We start from the raw sequence: 23117 nt of genomic DNA on the forward strand, positions 1-23117 counted from the left end.
TTTGTTGTTATGCAGGCAATGAATTTATGCATACCAATAGAAGATAAGAAGATATGGCATGTGGTAAAAGCCTGATCATTTTAATTCAAACAGATGTAATTTTTAAGTTGCATTGAAAATTAGAATGTTTCGTAGAATTAGTACTTGGACAAACTTTTAAAGTTCCTTATGAAAAATGTATCATTATATAGTTATGTTCTTCAAAACACATTGATATCTTTTTATTACTTCTCTCTTATTCAGGGTTTTCAACTCAGTGTTCAAATTTTTCAGAGGATAGACACTATGGAATATTTATAACCAAATCAGCCCTATTCCCATTTCCATGATGTGGAAGAAGAAACCAATTTCAATAGAACAGAGTCAATGTCAAGGTACAAACATGGCTCATTTCAGGGAAATGTGAGCAGAGAATCTTGAGTCGTGATCTAAATTAATGAAGTCTTTGTTCAGTGATAAACATATTTTAGAGTTGTCGTATGAGAATTGGGAGATGCTTTCCATCATGCCAAGGGTCTGTTGTGTAAATAGGGATGTTAATATTCTTAACATGAAAAATGCTATGTGAATGGCTAAACAAATAAATGAAAAGATTGGAGTCCACAGATTTCCTGGCTCTTCTCACGTAGAAAAGTTCCAATTTGAGAGTTACCAACTGACTGAGATATCTTGTAATAATCCCAGAAGTTTATAGCCCTTATCCATTTGGGGAAAGCTATTAGAACACATCCAACAGATGATATGGTAAAGATACATCTATTTTACTTGTAGAGCTGCAGTAGTTATCGTGTAAGTGAGAACTAGGAAGGTTTTAGTTATAATGTGTCTTTGTGTGTGAGTGTGGACAGGAATCAGTATGTGTTAATAGGCTGTTTTACTTCCCCCATTATTTTTGTGTTTCATATCTTAACCGAAGAGCTGGTTTCTCTCAGGACAAAGTTAGCATAACCACTGAAGCAGTGAATGGAGATAAGTGTAATCAGAAATGAGACTGCCAATCTCCTGCCACCTTGAAAGTTGTGAAATTAGAGATGTTTTCTCAGCTTGTAAATTAACAAAGACCATCCATAAACCTTTTAAGTACACTATTTTGCAACAATACAGAAATGGTAAATGCAGGCATTTCTCACTTTGACTTGGAAGCAATGCAAGTTTTGTGTATTTAATGTGTAGGAAGAAATTTCAGTGTCAAAACTAATTCCTAAATGCACTAAGAAAGACAGAACACAGTCAAGAAGCAAGAACAGAAGCAAAATTACATAACAGTCTTTCCTCATTTTTTAAAATGAATTTAACTCTTGAGAGAGGAGTTTGATAAAATATTGCAGTAAATATCAAGATGTGTTATGATTTCTCTCTTGAATGAATTTGTTAAAAGAAACAAATATATTCTGAAGGCATGACACCAATTTATCCTTTCAAAAGTAAAAATAGAAGAGAATGTGAGCTCAAATTATGGGAGCGTAAATTTCTATTATTTCTTATAGAAATTATATTTCTATAAGATGGCATTATATTTCTTATATTTATAAATTATCATTTGTAATATCTTGTACTATTTAATAAATAGCATATAATATATCCTGGGATATGTGATTATATGACATATAAACTACCATTATAAACGTAATTCATAAATTATTTGAAAAATTGTACTTTGATAAATAGTGAAATTATTATGACAGTTTTTAATAACTCTCGAATGGAAGCTGAAGGCTCTGAGTACCTTTATAGTTAATTCAAAATGAGCTGGATAAAAAGAGAATGTTCTCCACAGGGCTGGTTAGAAGTACAAGGAAGTCATCTCATTTCCTCTGGGGGGAAAAAAAGTATCTTTTAGTCATTGGAAGGCAGCACACAAGTAGCTTCAAAAATAGACCTTAAGCTGATTTTTTTTTTAGGGTTAAAAGAAGAGCGGTATTATATTAACTGAAATAGTAAAAGCAGTGCAAAAAGATGACCTAACCCAGTCTTGATCAATAAGTCAAACACCCCAAAGAATAATTGGAGCTCCCAGTCTATGCAAGCTCTGCAACCTGGAAATCCCGTCTTCATTAGCTCATGTTCTTATGTTTGTAGGTCAAGGTGTTTGTTGCTACTTGAAATTTCCAGTACCTTTGTGGTTACCCAAAATAGAAAGTGGTGCATAAATCCAATCTGGAGTCTCAAAGGTGTGTTCAAATGTGTGCAAGTCTTTTAAAAAGAGGCCAAGTGGATAGATTTTAATCAGTAACAAACACAGAGTTCACATTACAAAATTATAGAGCCACTGCAATTTATAGCTCAGGATTGGCACAAGTGATGGGCACCCTTTGCTAGGACCTTTCTAATTCCTTCTTCTCTTACCCAACGTTTTGTGTGGAAGTCCAAGGGCAGCCTGAACTTATTCCTCTTTTTCTGTCTTTGCAAGTAGGATTCATCACAGGGTATAATGACAAAATTTACTTAGTAAGTGTACTTTCTTAGAATGCTTTAAAATGAATTCAGCTACATGTTCTTTATTTCAGAAGAGATTGACTAATAGACTTGCATTAATACAAATAATTTATCTCTGAGAATTATCTCTCATTTCCTGAGTTATTGTTTCTAATTACTGGGCATGGTGTTATTTTACTTTCATAATTGATTGATCCTCAGATCATTTTACTCCACTTGAGTGTCTGGTTAGGTCCCAACTAAATGTGTGCCCAGTTTTGTGCTGTGATGCTCCAAATTTTGCCTTTTTCATTAGGAGACAGTCTATTCATTTCTTTCCCAGCTAAAACCATTCTTGCTAAACTTATTGCAAATCTCATTTTCCCTGCTGTTTGTGTCTATTTCTTTTCTATATAAAAATCTCTTTTATGTTGCCCCATTGAAGCTATCACTTGATACTTAAATGAGCCTACTATTGTATTACTGTGCCAAATTCATCAAGGATTTGAACAGCAGGTCTTTCTCAAGGCTGCTCCCAAGCAAAACAAAGTAGCGCTTGGCTTTGGAGCAACCCTGGTGTTCATGGTACAGATTGACAGGACCCCCAAGGGAATTCTTATCTCATCTCACATGGGGACTCTGCAATCGATGGCATTTATGACCTTTCATCCCCACTGGAAAATTGATTCTCAGGCCTTGGTCCTATTAATGACTTCCTATAAAACTATTCTTCATGCCCCAATTTTCAATATGTGAAAGGGCAACTGGTGTATTTTATGTTCCTTTTAGGCATGATTTAAGATTAAATGAAAAGTAAGAAATCTGGGAAATCAAATTGGTCCTGAAGGTCTCCGGCTGGGCCATATTCAAGAAATTGCTGCAGGCAAGGACCCTGAGGTAGAAAGAATACATGAAGCCTGCCCACACAGGATCTGTGTCAGTGGAATCAGACTTAAGATTTATGAGTCCCCAAGTTGGAGACCCTGCCTGGTGGTAGGAAAAACACAAGATTGGAGGAGAGGGATGTAGAGAGAAATTTGAAGATGTGGATTTTATCTAAAGACTCTTGGGAACATAAAACAGAATCAGAGCTCATAGAAATCAGGAATCTAAAGTCATTTCCATCTTTCTACAAAGTAAGAAAATTGAGATGATTTATATTCCATTTAAAGATGCTACTTATAATCCCCTCAGGTAGCGCAATGATTAATGGGACAACCTTTCTCTGTCCTTTACAGCTTGTCTCTCCTCTAAATACATTCTGTGAGGAAAATATTGTCTTTTGTTTATTTTATACTTAAATCTATTCTGCAGTGCATCAGTTCAATTTGCCAATAGCTGTCTCTCTTAGCTATTTAAACGTAACTCAAGCCTTCTTTCATTATTCAGTATTGTTGCTGCTTTAGTTTTATTTGATTATATTTTCACTCTCTATATTCTCACGACCAGATATTGTATGAGGAACAGATTGAATTTAAGTTTTTAAGGAGAGTCCTGCCATCAAGGAGCTTACAGTCTAGTAGGAAAAAAGAAACTGCTATAACAATATATTAAACCCCTCTGTTCCCTCTCTTTTGCAACAGGCACTGGAGATTTTCACACAAAGCCTCATTAAATTCTCTTAAGTAGATACCTGGTATTGTAAGGAAATCAGGGTTTTAAGAGATAAAGTAACTCTGCCCAAGTGACATGATTTGCTATGGGGAAAGCTAAAGCTGGAGGTCTGCTCTGCCTGATTCCAAGGCCTCAGTTCCTCTTTCTCACAGTGTGGATAATTATTGTTATAGATGGGTATGTAAACTTCAGTTGTCATTCATTTTATTTGCAGTCAATCAGCCTAAGTTAAGTGTGTGTCTATCTGTTACAAGATGGAGAGAATTATAAATCACCTCCTTCTACCTACTAAGGAAATAGTCTTTTTCTTTGTTTCTTTGTGTGTGTGTGTGTGTGTGTGTGTTGTGTTTTTGGTACAGGAGATTGAACCCAGGGGTACGTTAGCACTGAGCCACATCCCCAGCCCTTTTTATTTTTTATTTTGAGACAGGGTCTCACTAAGTTGCTTAGAGTCTCACTAAATTGCTAAGGCTGGCCTCAAATTCACAGTCACTCTGCCTCAGCCTCCCGGAGTTGCTGAGATTACAAAGGCCTGTCACCACTCCCAGCATGACAGATTCTTCAACTGACTCTTTCAGGACCTTAGAAAGTCAATTCTTCTGTTTCTTTCAATTTATTCCTTTTAGTGTCAATACCTTTCTGTTTTCAATCTTCTACTAACCAAATGAGATGTTGATGATACTGTTGCTCTAGAGAGATTGTTCTGTCAACCGTAGGACAGAATTCTTAGGAGAAATAAGCGTTTCTTAATCTAGTTGTTTACGATTCCATGAACTCTTAAATTAAAATGGCAAAAATAAAAACTGAGACTGAAACTCTGAAAATGAGCTATCTGAAATAAATTATATGAAAATTAAATTTATTATATAGATATACCCAATTCATTTCATTTTCCCTATCAGCAAAGTAAAAGTATGTATCACTTTAAAGATTACTTATTATATCATATTTGCAAAAAGCTTGACTTTGAAATTTTTAAAAATTAGCATCTAATGATTACTGTATACCAGGTATACTTTTCCATGCATTGTATTCTTCAATCCTCTTTAAAATGTTCTACAGTAATTCATAATATGCATATTTTAAGATAAGGGAACTGAGGATCACAAATTGTGCCCAAATCCAGTAAAGAACACCCTTAGGTAGTTCCTACTGTGTGTCAGGCATTGGACCTTTGCATATATTACCTCATTTAATCTTCACAGCGATCAGATGAGTTAAGCATTGCTATGGTTCTTATTTTATTGATAAGAGACCAGAAGCACAAGGAGATTAAAGGAGCCAGCCACACAACTTGGAAGCCAAGGTCAGATTTAATGATGGCAGACTATACTTGCTCTAATGCAATTTTTGGCAAAAATGGATAGAAAGACAAGACATATATGCAACAGTATATTATAACATCATATGTTATGATTTATGTTCATTTCCTCAGTATATGGCACTTAATCCAAAACCATGAAACAAGAGTAGTTGTTCCATGTGTATTTTTAACTTTATTTAGTTCTGGGAAATTATTGGCTTCCTAATCCAACACACCTTCTCTTCAATCAGGACAGATAACATTCACTGTTTTAAGAAAAGCCTAAGTAGGAGTCTCAAGGGCTTTTAAACATTCAAAGTAAATGCATTACCAGCCTTGAAAAATCTTTCAAAATTAGTTTTTCTGTGACAAGGACAAATTCCGCCATTTAATTTAGATTTTTAAAAGCTCTGTAAGCTACATCCAGTGACCCTGTTCAAAGTTTTCCAAACAATGATCTGGCAATGTACACTGAGAACAGGATAAACAGTGGGTTCCTGTTTTGTATTTCTTGTAGATGACTGCTACGCTTTTATTTCTCTTGATATTGCTGATCATTAAGTGTTAGTTTCAGAAGAGCCAATGACTTTGCTATATTTAGAGCCCAAAATATTCAAATGGTGCACCTCCTAGGGCCTCAGGCATATTAGATCCTATTTTTCAAAGCAATTTTCACTCCATTAAGAAATTATAATAGGCCTGAAGCCCGAAGCAAACCTGGTTTTAAGGGCTAGTTGTGAAGGTCCAGAAGTTCTTTTGCAATTTCTGAAACTATTTTCTCCATGGCATCTAAATGGCAGGCTTGATAGTTTACGGCTATGTTTCAGCCTGCCTAATGTCATAAAGTGGTTCTTAGATGACTGTGTCGTTTCCAGCTTCAAGTTACACACTACCTCCATTTAGCCATTTGACTAGTTGAGTATTTGGATTTTCTTCAAGCAAGAAGCCCAGGGAAAAGCAGTCCCAGGTGGCTCACCTTATTCTCTGTTCCTTAGTATAGGCCTCCCAGAGTAGCACCTCATTTACATCAAATGAATCAGGAGCAGTACAAAGTTAAAGGGTGAAGGACCAGGGAGGCTTCTTCTGGGGAATATTTGGTGTCTGTGAAGTTTACAGCAGGGTGTCTTGCTACTAACTTATTGGCTGGAACAAACTGCAAGGGAATCTGGAAGTTTTAATGAGGCATATTATTAGAATTCTGCAGTAAGAAGGGCACTGGCCAGAAAGCAAAAATGTGAACATTTACTCTGATTCAGAGTTGAATCCGCCACCTCTCTGCCTGGACAAATAAAAATCCCATCACTATAAGGCAGGTTCCCCCCTGTCATGCCTGCTATTGGAGACCACTCCAGTTCTAGCTCAGCCCCAAGGGTCTAAACAAAGATTCCTCACCACATTTTTCTTCTTCTTTTTTTTGTAAAGTCGATACATCATTACTCATTTCTCAAAACATCTCTCCCATATCTCCTTATTTCTGGTGTTCCCTTCTGCGATGGGACCGCTGTTGCTATTTTTATTTAGGAGGCTGACTTGGCTATTTTTGTTTGGTTGGTTGACTTTGCTAGTTAATACATTCACCCTCTAACTTCTATCATGAAAAACATAAAAGTAATAATATTTTAGACCCACAGAAGTAATCAGATGAGCTTGCCAAATAATCAGAGGTGACTGGTCCAGGGACCCCAGTACCCAGGGCTCACCTGACCACCTGAGAAGAGAGGGCACTAATATTCCTGTGACATGTGCAGCCCATGTCACAGCACACCCATAGGCCAGAAAGTTAGGTCTGGAATAGAAGGCAGGCAACATGGAGAACATTCATACATTCAGTCTCTGAAGGTTCCCATGTCCAACCTGCATTCATTTAGAAAGAGGTTTTTATTAGGTACTTGACAGAAGGAATCTGTAGTCCCTTCTAACTTTTAAAGGTCAGTCAACTCTTCTCGGTTGTTCTTTGTTTATCCTTCATTTTTGAGAATGTCAAGGACACTTTTCTAGCATTTTATGTATATGTGTGTGACTGTTTTTTGGAAGGGAAAACTCAAGTTTCTCCTGTACTCTCAATAACAATCAACATCACAGATGTGTATGAGCTCAAGGGTGGAGGGATTTCTCCCCAGCTGTAGACAATCAAACAATGCTACAGATGACTCCTGCTGGGCATCCTCTTCTGCAAGTCAGTTCTGACACTGACCACCTGGACATAGAATCAGGTCCCATAGTTGAGAGCTCCACCACCCAGCCAACTTCAGATGCCAGTCACAAGTCCCAGGCTGTACTTCAGACCAAATAGCTATACATAGGGGTTCCTACAATTCCCTCTTTGAGTTGGACACATTTGCTAGAGTGGCTCATAGGACTCAGGGAAACATTTTTACTGGTTTATTGTAAGGATATTACAAAGGATGCAGATGAAGAGACACATAGAGTGAGTGAGGTGTGTATGTAGAAAGGAATGCTGGGCAAATCTCCGCATGTTCAACTATCCAGAAGCTCTCTGAACCCTTTCCTTTGGGTTGATTAAATTCCAGCCATTAGTGATCAACTTATTCTTTAGTCCCTCTCCCCTTCCTGGAAATTAAGGGATAAAACTGAAAATCCTGTTTGGGTCTTTCTGGTGACCAGCCCCCATCAGGAACCTACCTGGAGGAGATGTCAGCTCTTAACTCATTAACACACAAAAAGAGACTATCATTTCAGAGATTTCATTGTCATTCAGGTTTTTAGAAGTTGTAAGCCAAGAAACAGGGTAACAATATTGCCTCTTAAAAATTAACTTTGGCAGTCATATCATAGAAATTATGGAAATGTGGCATGGTCTGCCGGGTTCATTCACTCATTTCTTAAATGACTCAGAAAATATATTTTCCATTCTGTGGGTTGGTTATTTTGGAGTGTTGTATGCATTTACAAAGAGCCTGTGCAAAATAGTATATTTTAATGCATTGTTAGGCTATTATAAGCATTCATCTGCCCTGTGGTGGAAGAGATTACATGGCTCTTTCCAGGTCAGCATGGCTAAGACCAATTGCTTACCTCCCTCAGCCTCTGACTCCCATTCTGTAGCCTTGGTCACACCAAACTCTCCTTTCCCCTTACTAGAAAACAAGATTGCAAGTTTCCCAGCTTCTCAAACAGTGACTAATAATTCAGTGTATGTTCATAACTAGTGTACAGTGCAGATATGAGAAAGGATTTCACACAATGGGAATGACGCCGATCTGACCAAGTAACTTAGTGGTGTGACACTTCATGCATGCCTGTCTGTCTGCTCATACCTTATAAACACCATCAGGCATAGTTTGCAGAGAATCAAGTGGTATAACTATCTAGTGATACACAGTCAAATATACAATTTTCTCAACAACCTAATCAAAAGAAATATTTATTGGGGACCTCACCTGAGGGATTAATACATCCCAATAGAGTAACATGTGGTTCTGAAAAAGGTCAGAGATATAATAAGTGTGTGCAAGTGACTAGATTTGTTTCAAATCACTTTTAGAAGGTAAATATAAATTATTAAGACAAAAGAATTTATTATACCCCAAGGGAAAAACAAGTGCCATCTGCCTTTTAAGAGAAATTTTAAACCAAATAAGTTTCTAGAGAGCAAGACATTTCAGGGATTTCTCTTGACTGGAAACAGCTGCTTAATTAGAATACATAGAGTTTTTTTCTTTTTATAAACAAGATACTTTTTATTTCACAAATTCTGATGAATACATAACAAAATGCACCCGTTTGTTACTCGTGCAGAATTTATTTAATCATTTATTTTTCAGCAAATCCATATGCAGCAATTACTTTGTGCGAGCCACAAATTCAATACCTGTGTGGGGGAATCAACTAGAATGGAAAACTGGCCAAGAGGCTACTGGAGGAGAAATGCACATGTAATCCATCACTCAAACAAACGCTAGAGAGAGGAGTGAGGAATGTGATTCTTCAAGAGTTAAACATGAGGAAACTTGTCCTAGGTGGGTGGAAAAGGAAAGTCCTTCAACTGAAGGCCGAAGGCATTAACTGCTGAATGAAGAAGGCAGGGGCTCCAATCCCAAGGCACTACACTCGACAAGGCCCTGAATATGGAACATTCCAGGCATTGAAAGAAGGCCAGAGAAGCTGGAAGAAATAAAGCTAGAAGCTGTTTAGTAAAACTGTGAGTGAATATTCTGGAAGACACAAGATCACGAGGGACTTTCAATAGGGCACCATAAGAAGGCTTATCTTAACAATTTTTATATCATATTTAGCAACCTTTGCATATGCTCAATTTCAAAGGGAATTTAAATGCCAGGAAAAGCTGTATCCTGGTTATATCAACAGCAGGAGTAGTTTTTTTTTTTTTTTTTTTTTTTAATACACAGGAATTCAGTCTGTAAGTTTAAAAGCAAAAAAGTTTTAATAAGAGAATGTAGTTTTAGCAAAGTCCGAGAAGTTATCTCTATGTAATGCCTTGCATTTGATAATAGTTCTTTAACTTTTCATTAAAGATTTTCAGCAACTTGGAAAAGTTCAGCGACAAATAGCCTGATGTGACATGTGGCAGGCAGCAAGTCACCTTCTACAGAGCAATCGCTTACCATCAACAACCAGGTGTAGGAGTAATTGGACAAGTGATGTGACAACTTTCAAGTGGTGACACCAGCAGATGTGAAGGATGGGGGTTTACCAAACATCATTTATATAATCCTAAATAAAAGCATAGATTTAAAAACTAGTAAGGGTTTATCATCCAATTTCTCTGCCCACATTTCAGCACACCAGCTTAGAGGGCTTGGGGGACTCATCTGATATCCTAAACCTCTCAGGCTTTACTGTTTCCCCACCTCATGCCTCTGTGTGTTGTTCCACACACAACAAACCGAGGTTCCCGTAGGTGACCCAGCAGATCCTCTGTGTACAATGCCACTACGCATCATTACCTTTCTTGCGTATGTATGCATTACATTGTTGACCACGGTTGAAGCAAACAAGTGTAAAAGGTGTGGCTCTGCTTAATTTAGGCTTCATTTTGCATCATTTTGCATGCCTGATTTCAGTGATCCATTCCTTCCTTTAATCAGCATTATCTGATTTCTATAGTCTCTATAGTAAGAGAATCTGACTGCCTTTTCAATAAGTCTTTGAAACTCATGCCAGGGTTTCAGACAGTCTTGCTGCCTCCCCCTCAACACTGAAACATTTGACTAAGAGAATGATACATTGTTCTCCTGGAATATTAGACAATGCTACTAAACTGACATGGGCCACAAAAGCTTTCCAATGTCTATAGTGCAATTCACTTTTCAAAGGAGTTCAGGAGAAAAAAAATTGTGCCCTAGAAAACAATATTCATGGGAAAACTACATTCACTTCCTTCCTACTGAGGTCCTCTCAAATAATAGGAAGTGATGAGGAATCAATTGAGAATTTTGATTTCTCTTGGGGAAAAAAAAATTTAAACAACTCAGAGAAACTCTCAAAATATGTGAATTCAAGAAATCACACACACAAAAGGATCCTGGAAATCATCATGGTATCTAAAAATAGTTGCTAGATTCCACTATATGTAGATAACTATAGTTGCTCAAAGGTATTTTGATTATTTAACCAATGTGTATATAGCACTTATAACATGCCAGATTTTTTTAATGTTCTTTCCAAATAACAATTTTAATCATCACAACAACCCAATAAGGTGGTCCTATTACAGAGGAGAAAACTGAGGCTCAGGGAGGATAATTGGTCCAAGATCACACATAAATGACAGGACCAGGATTCAGTCGCTCTGGATACACACTGCTTTAAACTATTATCCTTCTTTAAAAGTTTTCTGAAACAATCAACCAAAAATGTGAGAAATAAAGTTATAGATGGTCATTTTTCTGTTATTGTTGTTTGTTTCGGGTTTTAGTTTAGCCTTTGGGATTTTATTTAGCTTAGTTTTGGTTTTGGTGCCAGATATTAAACTCAGGGCCTCATGCATGTTAGGTATGTGCTCCACCACTACACCCCAGCCCAGAGTTGAAATTTTTATTTAGATTTTATTTATTTATTTATTTTTAATGGTGCTGAGGATCGAACCCAGTGCCTCACAAATACTAGGCAAGCGCTCTACCACTGAGCTACAACCCCAGCCCTGAATGTTTTAAATATTAAGAGCACGAACCCAGATTTTCTCTTCCAGTGTAGATTTCATTTTATGAAGCGCTCCTCAACACACAGTGTTCTGGGACCACCTGTGTAAAGTCAGGAGTCATTTGAGAAACTGATGAGGTATTCAACTCAAAGCTGATGTGCTCACTTATTTTGCATGGAAAATAAGGTCTCTCTCCTGCAAAATATGGCTCTTTCTCACTAGTTCTAATTGAAGAGTTATTTGGGTTAACAAGATCCCCTCTTGGGGTATAAATACCCACTAGGATGATTTGGGATCTGTAAACTACACCTTAGTATAAATTGCTTTAATTAGACCAATACTTAGAATTGTCTCCATTCTTATTGTGCATTAGGGAAAGAGAGAAGGAAATGAACAGTAAACTGTCTTTCAATGTTTTCATTCCTTTTTGTCTCTCTTCTTCATCTAAAAGATTATTTCTGATCTATCCTCTGAAACTAATCCTGACATATAGAGTTTGCAACACTCTCACATGGCCCCTGGGTCCACTCTTGACTTACACCAGGATTCTCACAAGTAGGTTCTTATCTTCTCCAGAGCCTTCATCTCTGCCCAGATAATTTGCTTAGTGTTCTTGTTCCTCTGAGACTGAGGAGGTGCTCTGCTTTATCCAGCCTTCCTTTGAATTCCAGAAATAAAGGAGCTGGGACCTCCATCATACCTGCAATAGCATGGAGTGTCTCCTGCCCAACTCCTACCACTGATTCCTTGTCCATTGCTGTGTGGTTCCCTGCTTCTCTGCCATCTCCATGAGTCATGTGTTCCCAGTTCATGGACATCTTCCCCTCACTAGAAGGAGTGACTGGTTTCTTGACCCTTTAGACATTGGGGTCACCTGAGAGTATTTTAGATAAGATGCTTACGTCTCCTTCAGATTGATTAAATAAAACTCTAGGAGCAGGTCTAGCATACTAGCATTTTTCAGATAAGTTTTTTTTTTTTTGCACCCAAGGAAGACAGACTACTTTATATCAATTTTTTCTCAGCTTTTAATATGCATGCACAGAGCCTTGGTATTTTATTAAACATACATAGTGGTTCAGAAGGTCTGGATGTTGCCTGAGATTTTGCCTTTCTGACAAGACCTCAAGTGATGACATTAACTTTAATCCATGGACCACTTGGTCAAGAATTATCTGGGAACTTGTTAGAGATGCAAAATTTCAGGACACTCCCCAAAACCTACTTAATCAGAAACTGTGAAGGTGGGTCAGAGCAACTTGTGAGTTTACAAACCTTCTAGGTGACTAATGCTACAGTTTGATAACTACTGATCTAGATGGGCCTATCCAGCAGAAATATAATGAGAGCCAAATATGTAATGTTTAAATGTTCTAGTAGTCATATTTAAAAAGAAAAACAATCAAATTGATCTTAACATAGTCTCTTTTAACCCAATATGTCCAAAATATTGTCACTTCAACATGTAATCCATATAAAAATTAATGTGATATGTCAATTATATACTTATATACATTTTTATATTGTCTCAAAGTCTAGTGTGCATTCTATACCTATATAACATTTCAGTTCTGACTAGCCACATTTTAGGAACTCATTAGCGATTTACAGCCATATTGGAAAGCAAAGCTCCAGGCTTAAGTGATAATAACATGACTTTTACCAAATGCTTGCTACATCTCAGGCATTTCTCAAGCATTTTGTGTGCAAAATTTATATAAGCCATGCCACAGCTCAGTGGATTAGTGCTGTTATTGTCCCCATCTTATACAACAGTGGGGGTATACCAAAGCCCTTTTTATTATTTCTCCAATATAAAAAAGCCCGATCCAACATAATCCTTTTACAATTATTTTAAATGAATTTATCTATTTAAAAAAAGAGAGAAGGAAAGAAAAATATAAACAAAATAATTAACGTTACTATAATTATCATCATTCTTAAGATGTCAATGTTGTGCAAGATAAAAGTTAGAACAGTTGGATAAGAAGAAAAGTTAGAACTTACATCCTATAACCTTTTAAAATATGATTAAAAGCAAAGTTGCACTCTTCTGTTGGAAGGTGCTATGGACTGGATGTTTGAACCGTTAGGATTCTCATGGAACAAAAGAGATGTCAGTGAGGCACAGGGCAGGATAGAAGTCTGCCTAAACAAGAAGCACAAGTGGCTAGCAGGGTCACAACCAGTTCATCAGGGAAAGATTTTGACAGAATGTGACTACGTAGGCCATAGTGAGGCAATGGGCTTCCATTAGGATTGGCATGGAGAACAAGCAGTCCAGAATTTAAAATAATAATTGGCTTAGTGTCTAATAGTTAATATTTATTTGAAGCCTTATCCATGAGACTGCTTATTCTGCACACTGTGGTATTCTCATCCACATCCCTCTCATCACATCCATCTCAAGGAAGATCAATTTTCAAAGGATTTTCCTTTTTGTTATAAACTATTATAAGGAGGAAAAAGTATACACAAATTTTTTTTAAAAAATGTGTCTTCCTGAGGCTAGGCTTCCAATTTTTACCAGTAGAATTACCATTCAACAAGTAAGATGAGTATTCTAAATTAATATCTATACCTATAAGTATTTGAGACATGGTAAAGTGAGTGTTTAAAATAAATAAACAGAGAAATGCATTATCCTACAGTGATTTTAAAAAAACAAACAAACAAAAAAAACCTGGTGTGTATTTTTAAGCAAAGTCAATTTTATTTTAAAATTCTAATTAGATATTTCAAACTTAAGTTGTGGGTCTTTCTTGAACTGAAATATCCACCTGGTTTTAGTAAAAAAAAAAAATGTAATGAGCTGCAGGATTTCACTATTTTAACGTAGTACTTGAAATAATCATGCTTTCCTGTTTTTACACATCAGCATAGTTGTCAATGTTTTCTATAATCAGCTCACTGCCTTTGATGGTAAGGGAAGAACTGGATTTGATATGAGCATCAGTAAGTAACCAATCCTCGTAAAATTAATTATGACATTTACTGGGTTAAGATTGGGGACACTTCTTGCACCTGCTGAGTAAGGCAAGGGTTTCTGGCTGCTTAAGCATCCTCTTTGTTATGGGAAGCAGGGATTGGAAAAGATTCAGGGATTTCAGCTACATAAAGTAAAGGCTTTTACAAAAATTCTTATGTGTTCCCTTGGTGGGGTAGCCGCTTTTCCTTCTTAGTGGAGTAGTAAAGGGCACAATGAAGCAATGACAATGCATATCCCTTCCTTTAGTCTTGGTGGAAAGAAATCTCAGTCTTAAGCTGCTGTGATTTGAATAGACTCATCTGGTGAAAAGGGGGCTGAAAAATATAACAACTTCTGTGTTTATTAATTCTTGCCTAGTTGTGTGCTGTAAGCCTCTGAAGTCTTGCCCATGATACTACTTATTCTGTCCACCGTGGTATTCTCAGAATTGCCTGGCATACAGTGGGCTCCAAAGTGCTTAGTGCATGAGTGTTTGATGAATGAATGAATGCAGCTTCTGGATCTTAGCCGTTAATTCTAGAAACAAAATGAAAGTTCAAAGTTTGCCAGTCATCACCAATGACCCAATCTGAATGATTTCTTCATTGGCCTATGGGGCAGAAGCAGGGGATCGACATCCGTCTGCATCATGTCACTGAATGGTCCCCAGTCCCTGCCAACAGATAAGAAATGTCAACAGCTTAACCCAGTAGCTTTCAAAAATAGCATAGTTGATGAAACTGGAAATTTAGGTGCGTGCTGGAAAGAAACCATTTGTCTCCAGCCTTCAGGACAGGCTGACAACAGATATTCCTACGTGACGTAGTGTTCGGAGACCCACATACGTAAGCAAGTAGATATCAGAAGAAAAGTCTTACTTCTCAATAAGCCCAAACATCTTATTTTCAACAGATCAGGTACATCATTTTGAAAATTTGAGGGTTATGGAGAGGCACTGTGTTTCTTTAAGATTTCCAATTCAAGTTTTTGTGTGCGTTTTCAATAGTGCTGGCAATTTTCCTCAAAATTTAAATGAATATTTGCACAATGAACCGAGTTGTTGTGGGTTTCCTGGTTTGTGTTTTTTTTCCCCCCCCCCCCCCCCGGGGTGGGGGGTGGCGACTGGATTCGGGGAAAGCATTTCCATCACTTTGCAGACAACTCCGGCTGCTGTTAATGCTGAAAATAGCTCAAATGCTCTCAGAACAGTAGCACCACCCAGCAGCTGGGATTCTTTGCCTCTCTTATTTGCCTTCTCTTCTGCCCATTTTTCCCTGCAGACACTTGGATTGGACTTAATCTTAAACCTTGGGAGTTCAAGACCTTTTAAAAAGGGCTAAATAAACAACCTCTACATGTAAAAGGCCACTGCCTCCTACTTCCTCTGTTTAGAGCAACTGTGAAACCCAGCTGACTGTAGGTAAGATTTTTATTCTGACATTATTTGTTCTCAGATATGTTCTTGAGTAATGTTTTTAAAATAACTTATTTATAGTGAAAATAAAGGGAGGCCGTGAACGATTCCCAGGTAAACACTGTGTTCCAGGTTACAGCAATAGCATTGGTGCGTTTTTGTGGCTGTAATTTTAAACTTTGCCCGAAGCTGTCCATGATACTGGCCTGCCATACAGTAGCTGAGCACTGCGTCAGAACTCTAATTAAGACTGGCTGCCACGGCAGTGAGAAGACCTCTCAGACATCGTAATTTTGTTGTTTAGACTGCTTTCTTATTTTTAACCTTCTAAAGGCACGTTCAAAAAAGAAAAAAAAAATGCAACCACCTGAATAAAGAAAATATGTTAGTAATTGTTCTTTAAGGACAAGGAGGTAGGTATGTTATGTTCTTTCATCTTGGTGCTGTTCATTGCTAGTGCAGAATTAAACAGTGGGGTTTGGAAGAGGGATTTTTTGTTGTTGTTGTTGTTTTGTTTTGTTTTGTATACTTCTGGTATAATTTAAGTGATTTAGTTTTGGGATTCCTTACCTAAGCTGAATCTTACTGAAGCTGCTTGGTAGGTACATTTGCTGGGATTTTCTCTAATGTGACAATGAAATATTTTAGATAGTTTTTCAGGCTTCCCTTCTCCCCCCTCTTATGCTTGCACTTGACATTTTACAGAGTACTTTGATCTGTGGACTTTAACTTCAAACGTAGCGTTTACTTTTATTGTTTTTATTATGTTCGGTAAAAAAGCACCCCCACAGACTTTTTTGTTTGTTTATTTAATGCTTTGATAATATTTCATTCAAATAATCTACTGGCTACGTCTAATCACTGCTATGCCTTAGATTTTATTTCTATAAAAAGTGTCAACTCAAAGGAAAGAGTTTTCTGCAAAGTTCTCTCACTACATAGACTTTATGGCAACTTGCTGCACCCCTCCAGGCAGATGTCAAAAAACAAGTTGCAGATGACAGCACATGGAACCCAAGTCCTCAAAATTACCATGTGCCTTCAGGCCTAACTGTTGCTTTTTTTAAAATGAGCACTGAAGTTCTTGGAGTTCAGAGATTTTTTTTTTTCCCAAAGAAGTTTATTGGTATCACAGACCACATTTGAAAAGAAAACATGCACTTAAATACATAATGATTGTCTGAATAACAACAAAGAAAAGGAAGAACAAGAAAAATAAAAAGAGGAAAAAAATAAACAACAAAAAAAACTTTTGCAGCCAGAAAAGTCTTTTGCTGTGTGAGGGATAAGACATATATGAGATAGATAGATAGATAGATAGATAGATAGATAGATAGATAGATATAGATACAGATAGGAAGATAGATAATTCCCCTCAAAATGGGCAAAATGTAGCACTTACTATTCCATTCAAACATCTCTTAAATATTCTCATTATTTTAAAGAAAGCTCATGTGTACTACTATACTTGACTGTTAGCCTTTGCTTTCCTATCCAAGCACAGGGCATTTTTAAAGTTTTCAGCCTCACACTGAGTTTGACATTTCCTGGCCAAAATGTCCCTGCATATTTTGTTGGAGGCTAGAGACCAAATGAGTCTAATCCTGTCAGGAGACTAAGTCCCATACTGTGGCTCCACAGAGGTGACACAGTCTGCAACCTGTACCCTGCACCTTGCTAAGAAAGGAAGAAAGCAAGTGGCTACAGGACCAGACTTCAAAGGGGTGGAGCTATGGAGTCTGCTATGGGAGCAATCCTGCCCACCACCCTTAGGAGAAAAAGCATTATGATCCATGGAATTTAAATTCACATGGTAGAAAATTCTAAAGATGCTCAGAATTTTTTAAATTTCCCAAACCCACTTCATTAGAAGGAGCATATTAATCATCACATTTCTTTATAGTCAGTATTTTAAATTCCCCAATTATTTTGAGCATGGTGCTCTACTGCTTCCCTGGGGTTTTTGAGGGGTTAAGAATACTCTTCCCCTTTAGTACTGAGGAGGCTTGGTCCAGCGGTACTGTGTGCAGATTTGCTACAGTACAAGTTCAGTTGCAAAACGGAAGGGCTTCAGAGTAAAACCTTTCACAAGATGGTAGATGGACATCCCATTCCCAGTCAAGCCATTTACTTGCTCTATTTTGTTGCTCCCCATTTCTCCCCATTTCTTTTTACCCCTTGATTTGACTTTGAAACTTCGGATTGTTTGAATGTGAAACTCGAGGTGAAAGCTAGCCAAAACCACTGAGCCTCACACACAGGTTCCACATGAAAGAGGTATTTTACCAAGCCTTGCTCGAAACTTGGCCCTGGTTTGCCAAAAGTTTCATGAATGTCAGTGAGCCTGGATCTGAAACATGATCCAAAGCCAGGTGACTTCTGGAGACTTTGAGGCTTTGTTGTAGAAGTATAGAATCTGTCCAACAAGGACATTCCTTATTTCCATATCTTCTACTGTAATTTCCTGTGTATACACATTTTTTCCCCTATGTGTTCTCTGATATTTTAAAGCCAATTCAATTCTAATATGAACTTTTATAGCTTGTGGTATTTAAGCATTGGCAAATAGGAGTCTGCAGTTTGAATTCCAGCACAGTCTGAACCACAGTGGTGTGAACATGTTGGTATAATTTAGCAGAAGGAAGGAAGTCCCAGGAGAGGCATGGAATGTCTTTCTTTGCTTAAATATACCTCTGTGCTCGTGAGGAACAAACAGTAACATTTTGTCCAGTTCTATCCGCTTGACAGTATGCCTTTTGTTCACTCTCCAAAGGTGGTGTCAAATATATTGGTGGAAAAATAATAAACTTCCAGATATTTTTTTTCACCTGCTCAACTGTGATACTCCTAGGGAACATTGTAAGCTTTGAAAACTTCAGTAATATTACTTGTAACTTAAAGTATACCAAGAAAAAAAGGAGTACTTAGTGTGAGTCAGTTTCCCTCAGGAAAGCTTGGCAACCTAGAACTGGGTTAGCAGTCAAATGGGACCTTGTTGTGAGTGTACGTGTGTGTGTGCGCGCGCGCGTGTTGGGTGGGGGTAATGAAGAGTGGAGAGAAAGAAAGGATTTGTAACTTTGTTCAGCAAATCTGTCACATCAGAAACAAAAACAATCAAGCCGAGGATCTGAAAACATTCTTTTGTTGATCACATAAATTTGTGTTGGCTGAACACTGAAATTTTTTTTTGTATTATGTTTTCTCATTAAAGACATCAAGCATTGGGATTCCAGACATAGTAAATAATCTCCAATAAAAACAGGACCATTTGGAAGAACTAAATAGTTGTAGATGAAGTCACATGAGTCAGTCTCAGAAAGATCCTCATGGGTCTATGGCCATCATAAGATGAAAAGCCACCCAGGAAATGAGGATTTGACTTGTCATTTTATGAGTTAGAAGATGTGTGAACTCAGTTGAAGAACTTTGGTGAAAATGAGTTGGTGACCTCATTAAAGATTTAGTTGTACTAAATTGAGTGACACTTATAAATTCATGGAAAAATTAAATTGCCATCAAATTTCATTTTGCAATTTTTATAGTCACAAAATGTACTGGGGTTTGAAACCAGGACTCTATCTGTGACCTGCATCCCCAGCATTTTTTTTTTTTTTTTGAGAAAGAGTCTCAATAAATTGCCCTGATCAGCCTAGAATTTGAGATCCCCCTGCTGCAGCCTCTCCAGTCACTGGGATTACAGGTGTGCACCACCACCCCCTGCTAACAAAATATACTTTTACTAAAGATACTGCTTACATTTTTGCAAATGACTTGCAGAATGATTGTAGTTGATCCCATATTAGGTAAACACTTGAAAGCCATTAATAACCGGACTTGGGGTTCCTGGTACAACATTTGTTAGTAGATCTCATTTGAATATATCTGAAGTAGTCTAATGAGCAGAGGAAAGGAAAAGGCTCAAATAGAAGTTCTGGAGGGGAAAAAAAATCCAGAATCATTCAAAAAAGGAGGGTCTATCTAAACACATCAAGGTATAAGAATTTAATCTATTTAAATATTCATCATCCATAACATAAGGGAAATGCCAAACTTGTGCACATGCAAATATTCTTTAAATCTTAAAGAAAAGAACTTATTTCACAAATGACCTTGTTTGTCATTTATGAGTAGAAAATTCAGTGACTTTAAAATTTTTTTGTGTTTAGTGTCAGGAAAAAAAATGGGATTCTTGTAATAATTATCCTCCAGAATACATTACTGTAGCCTCAATTAATGTATAAAACACATTGGTTTTGTGCAAAAATATTAGTATAGTTCTGATATGGACATGAGGACACCAAATAGAATCCCTCCCCAGACAGGTCAGAGGAAATTATTTACCTGACACAGATAAGACAATCATCTTTAGAAGAGTCATCAGAATTTTACCTGTTTGGATAATATGTTTTCCTGGGAAATGTGAAGCAGTACTTGAGGTATACCTTAATGATGACAGTGCCAATACACCACAATATCTTGTGGCCTCTTCTCTCATCTTTCCAGGATGACCTCTCAAATACAGACTGCCACTCTCATTCCCAGATTTTATCCTGAGAATCACAGAGTAAGAGACCCTAATGACCTCTAAATCACTCCTGTACCCATAGGAAGGTACAGCCCACTTGAGCAACCAGCCAGAATTAGCATAGAGCAGAGAGTAGAGAAGGGAGGGGACTACTCTTTCCTCTGCACTTGGTAGAGAGCCTCCCTGAGCCTCTTGGTCCAACTCTATTTTTTTCTTGCTCATAGGAACCTCTCTCTTTTCTGTCATTTTCGCTTCTCTCTTGCCAGGAGAAACGAAGATCTTCACTGTCAACGCCACCTTTTAAAGTTGCTGAAGGAGAAAATCTTCCCAGGTAGCTAACTCTCTGAGTTGCAAGATTCACATACATAGCACAGTGACTCTGCAGCTCCCTGAGTTAAGAGAATATTTGCCTGTGTGTTGAATAATTCACTCCAGAATACAAATCAGCTGAACACCAGGGTGGCATTTTAGATTAAAATAAGATATCCATTTTAACTTTTTTAACCAAATTTTTATTTTAGAACAATTTTAAACTTAAAAAAAGTGAGAATATGACAAGAGTTCTCATGTGCCCCCCACTTCCCTCATTATTAACATTTACATTACTATGGTACCTCTATTATAATTAATACAGTTAACTGATTCTGACACATTATTGTAACTCAAGTTCATACTTTATCTGTAGTTTATCCTTGGTTTTTACCTAATGTCCTCCTTCTGTTTCAGGATCCTGTCCAGAATATCATGTTATATTTAATCATCAAGTTGTCTTAGGCTCCCCTTGGCTCTGACAGTTTCCCTGCCTTATTTTTGGTGACCTTGACAGTACTAGGGAACATTGGTCAGGTATTTTGTAGAATGTCCTTTTACTGAGACTCATCAAATGTTTTTGTCATCTCTAGACTAGGGTTATAGGCTTGGGGAAGGAAGACCACAGAGATATAGTAACACTTTCATTGCATCGTATCAAGGGGACATAAATGTCAAGATGTCATAGCAGTGTTGATATCTTCAATCACCTGGCTGAGGTAGTATTTGGCAGGTTTCTCTACTATAAAGGTGATCTTTCTCCCCTTTCCATACTGAACCCTTCAGGAGGAAAAAAACTGTTCTGTAGGGTCCATACATAAAAAGCAGGGAGTTGATCTATTTTGCCTCTAGTAAAGAATATCTACATAAATTATTTGCAATTCTTCTGCAAGAGAGATTTCTATATTCTCCATTTATTCAAATTTAATCATTTATTCACATCACCATAAATACATGAATATTATATTAGGGTGATAATCCAATGCTATTTGAATGATTTTTTTTTCCTCACATTATTTCAGCTTTGGCCATGGGTAGCGCTTTCAGTTGACTCTAATGTCCCTTTGACACACTCCCATCATTCTGAGACTTTTTTTCCTGGCACTACAGGATGCTCCCAACTCATTTTGTATGTTTTCTGCCTGATCCTAAAATAAGTTATTTCTTCCAAGAGCTCTGGTTACTTTTATTGAAGCTTGGTATTAGCAACCAAACCCAGGCACTCACTTTAACTTTGAATGAGACATTTGCAAATTGTAACTACTTTTAACTTTCTTTACTTCACTGAAATAAAATAAACAAGCAAAAGAGCAGCAGGGCTTACAGGAAAAGGCATAAAGTTGCCCATGGTACAGTGAAACAGAGGCTATAACCAGATGGTTGAAATGACCCGTCAGTACAGAAAAAGAATCATGTTAGTAACTCGACACAGTTTAAATTTTTAAATGGACTCTCTTATGAAAAGCCAACTTAGTATGAGAAAGGATAGAACAGAAACTTTCATCGCTGGTTCTAAAGATACATTTGGACTTGAATTTTAAAAACAGAGATGGAATTTGGCTTAATAGAAAAACACATGAACAGCATGTGTTTTTAAAGCTTTCCATTTTGGTTTCTTTGACCCTCTGAATGTGCTGGTCCAAGTACAACTGTGAATTGGTTTAATTCTCGTGGAGCCCTTGCTCTTGACAGGCATTCAGCTCAGTGGTACTTCTTTCATTCAATTTCGCAAACCTAAGAAATTTGGTTGGTTTCAAATTTAGCAGCAAGTGGTCCTCAGGAGTTCTGTGTTTGTTGGAACTGGCCTTTGAAATATGTTGAAACCATGTTAACACTCAAGGTTTAGAACACATTCTTAATTTTAAAACACCCAAGAATGTTGAAAAAGTTATATATGGGTACATGTCATGCGAGTAGAGTGATCATAAAATAAAATATAATTTCCAAATACAGTTTTGGTCTACAGATCAAAAATATTTCCTAATTCATATTTAGTTTTTAGAACTGTAAGAATATTCACGTGTGTGTGTGTGTGTGTGTGTGTGTGTGTGTTTGCTGGGGATTGAACCCAGGGCCTCATATATACTAAACATGTGCTTACCACTGAGTTCTACTCCTGGCCCCCAGTTTTAAAAAGAATGGTTAAAGACCATGGTTAAGTATGGGAAACAATCAAAAACAAATATGGCTGTCTAAATGTGCAGTTAGATTAGAAACCATGTCCTGTGGGCTAAATTAAGTTTTAGAAGGTGTAGCCTGGTGTCTGCTTGACCTTCCTGTGCTGATCTGTGAATAGGCCAGAACAGTGAGCTCATACTGAAGGAATCAGCAGAGAAGTGTTGCAGATAAAGATGGAAGGCTAGCGCTAATTCAAGAAGGGTGCTAAATCCAGACTAGGAGATCCAGGCCTCATTCTGAAGTAGGAAATTGCCCTTGCCTCTGACC

General features: G+C 37.3%; 1 protein-coding gene across 33 annotated transcripts in view; it reads left to right on the forward strand.

The window, feature by feature from the left end:
- The window catches only part of Sorbs2 (sorbin and SH3 domain containing 2), a 202409-nt gene that overhangs the window by 17208 nt on the left and 162084 nt on the right, over positions 1-23117 (forward strand). For 28 of the 33 annotated variants that reach the window (XM_048791846.1, XM_048791847.1, XM_048791853.1 and 25 more), the window contains exons 2-3: positions 15705-15844; positions 20630-20694. The gene's annotated coding sequence lies outside the window, so the exon portion shown is untranslated. The remainder of the gene's footprint in view (positions 1-15704; positions 15845-20629; positions 20695-23117) is intronic. The other 5 variants (XM_048791849.1, XM_048791859.1, XM_048791855.1 and 2 more) reach the window with 1 other exon arrangement.

This window comes from Marmota marmota, unplaced genomic scaffold (assembly GCF_001458135.2).
Source record: "Marmota marmota marmota unplaced genomic scaffold, marMar, whole genome shotgun sequence".
In the NCBI taxonomy this organism is placed as follows: domain Eukaryota; kingdom Metazoa; phylum Chordata; class Mammalia; order Rodentia; family Sciuridae; genus Marmota; species Marmota marmota.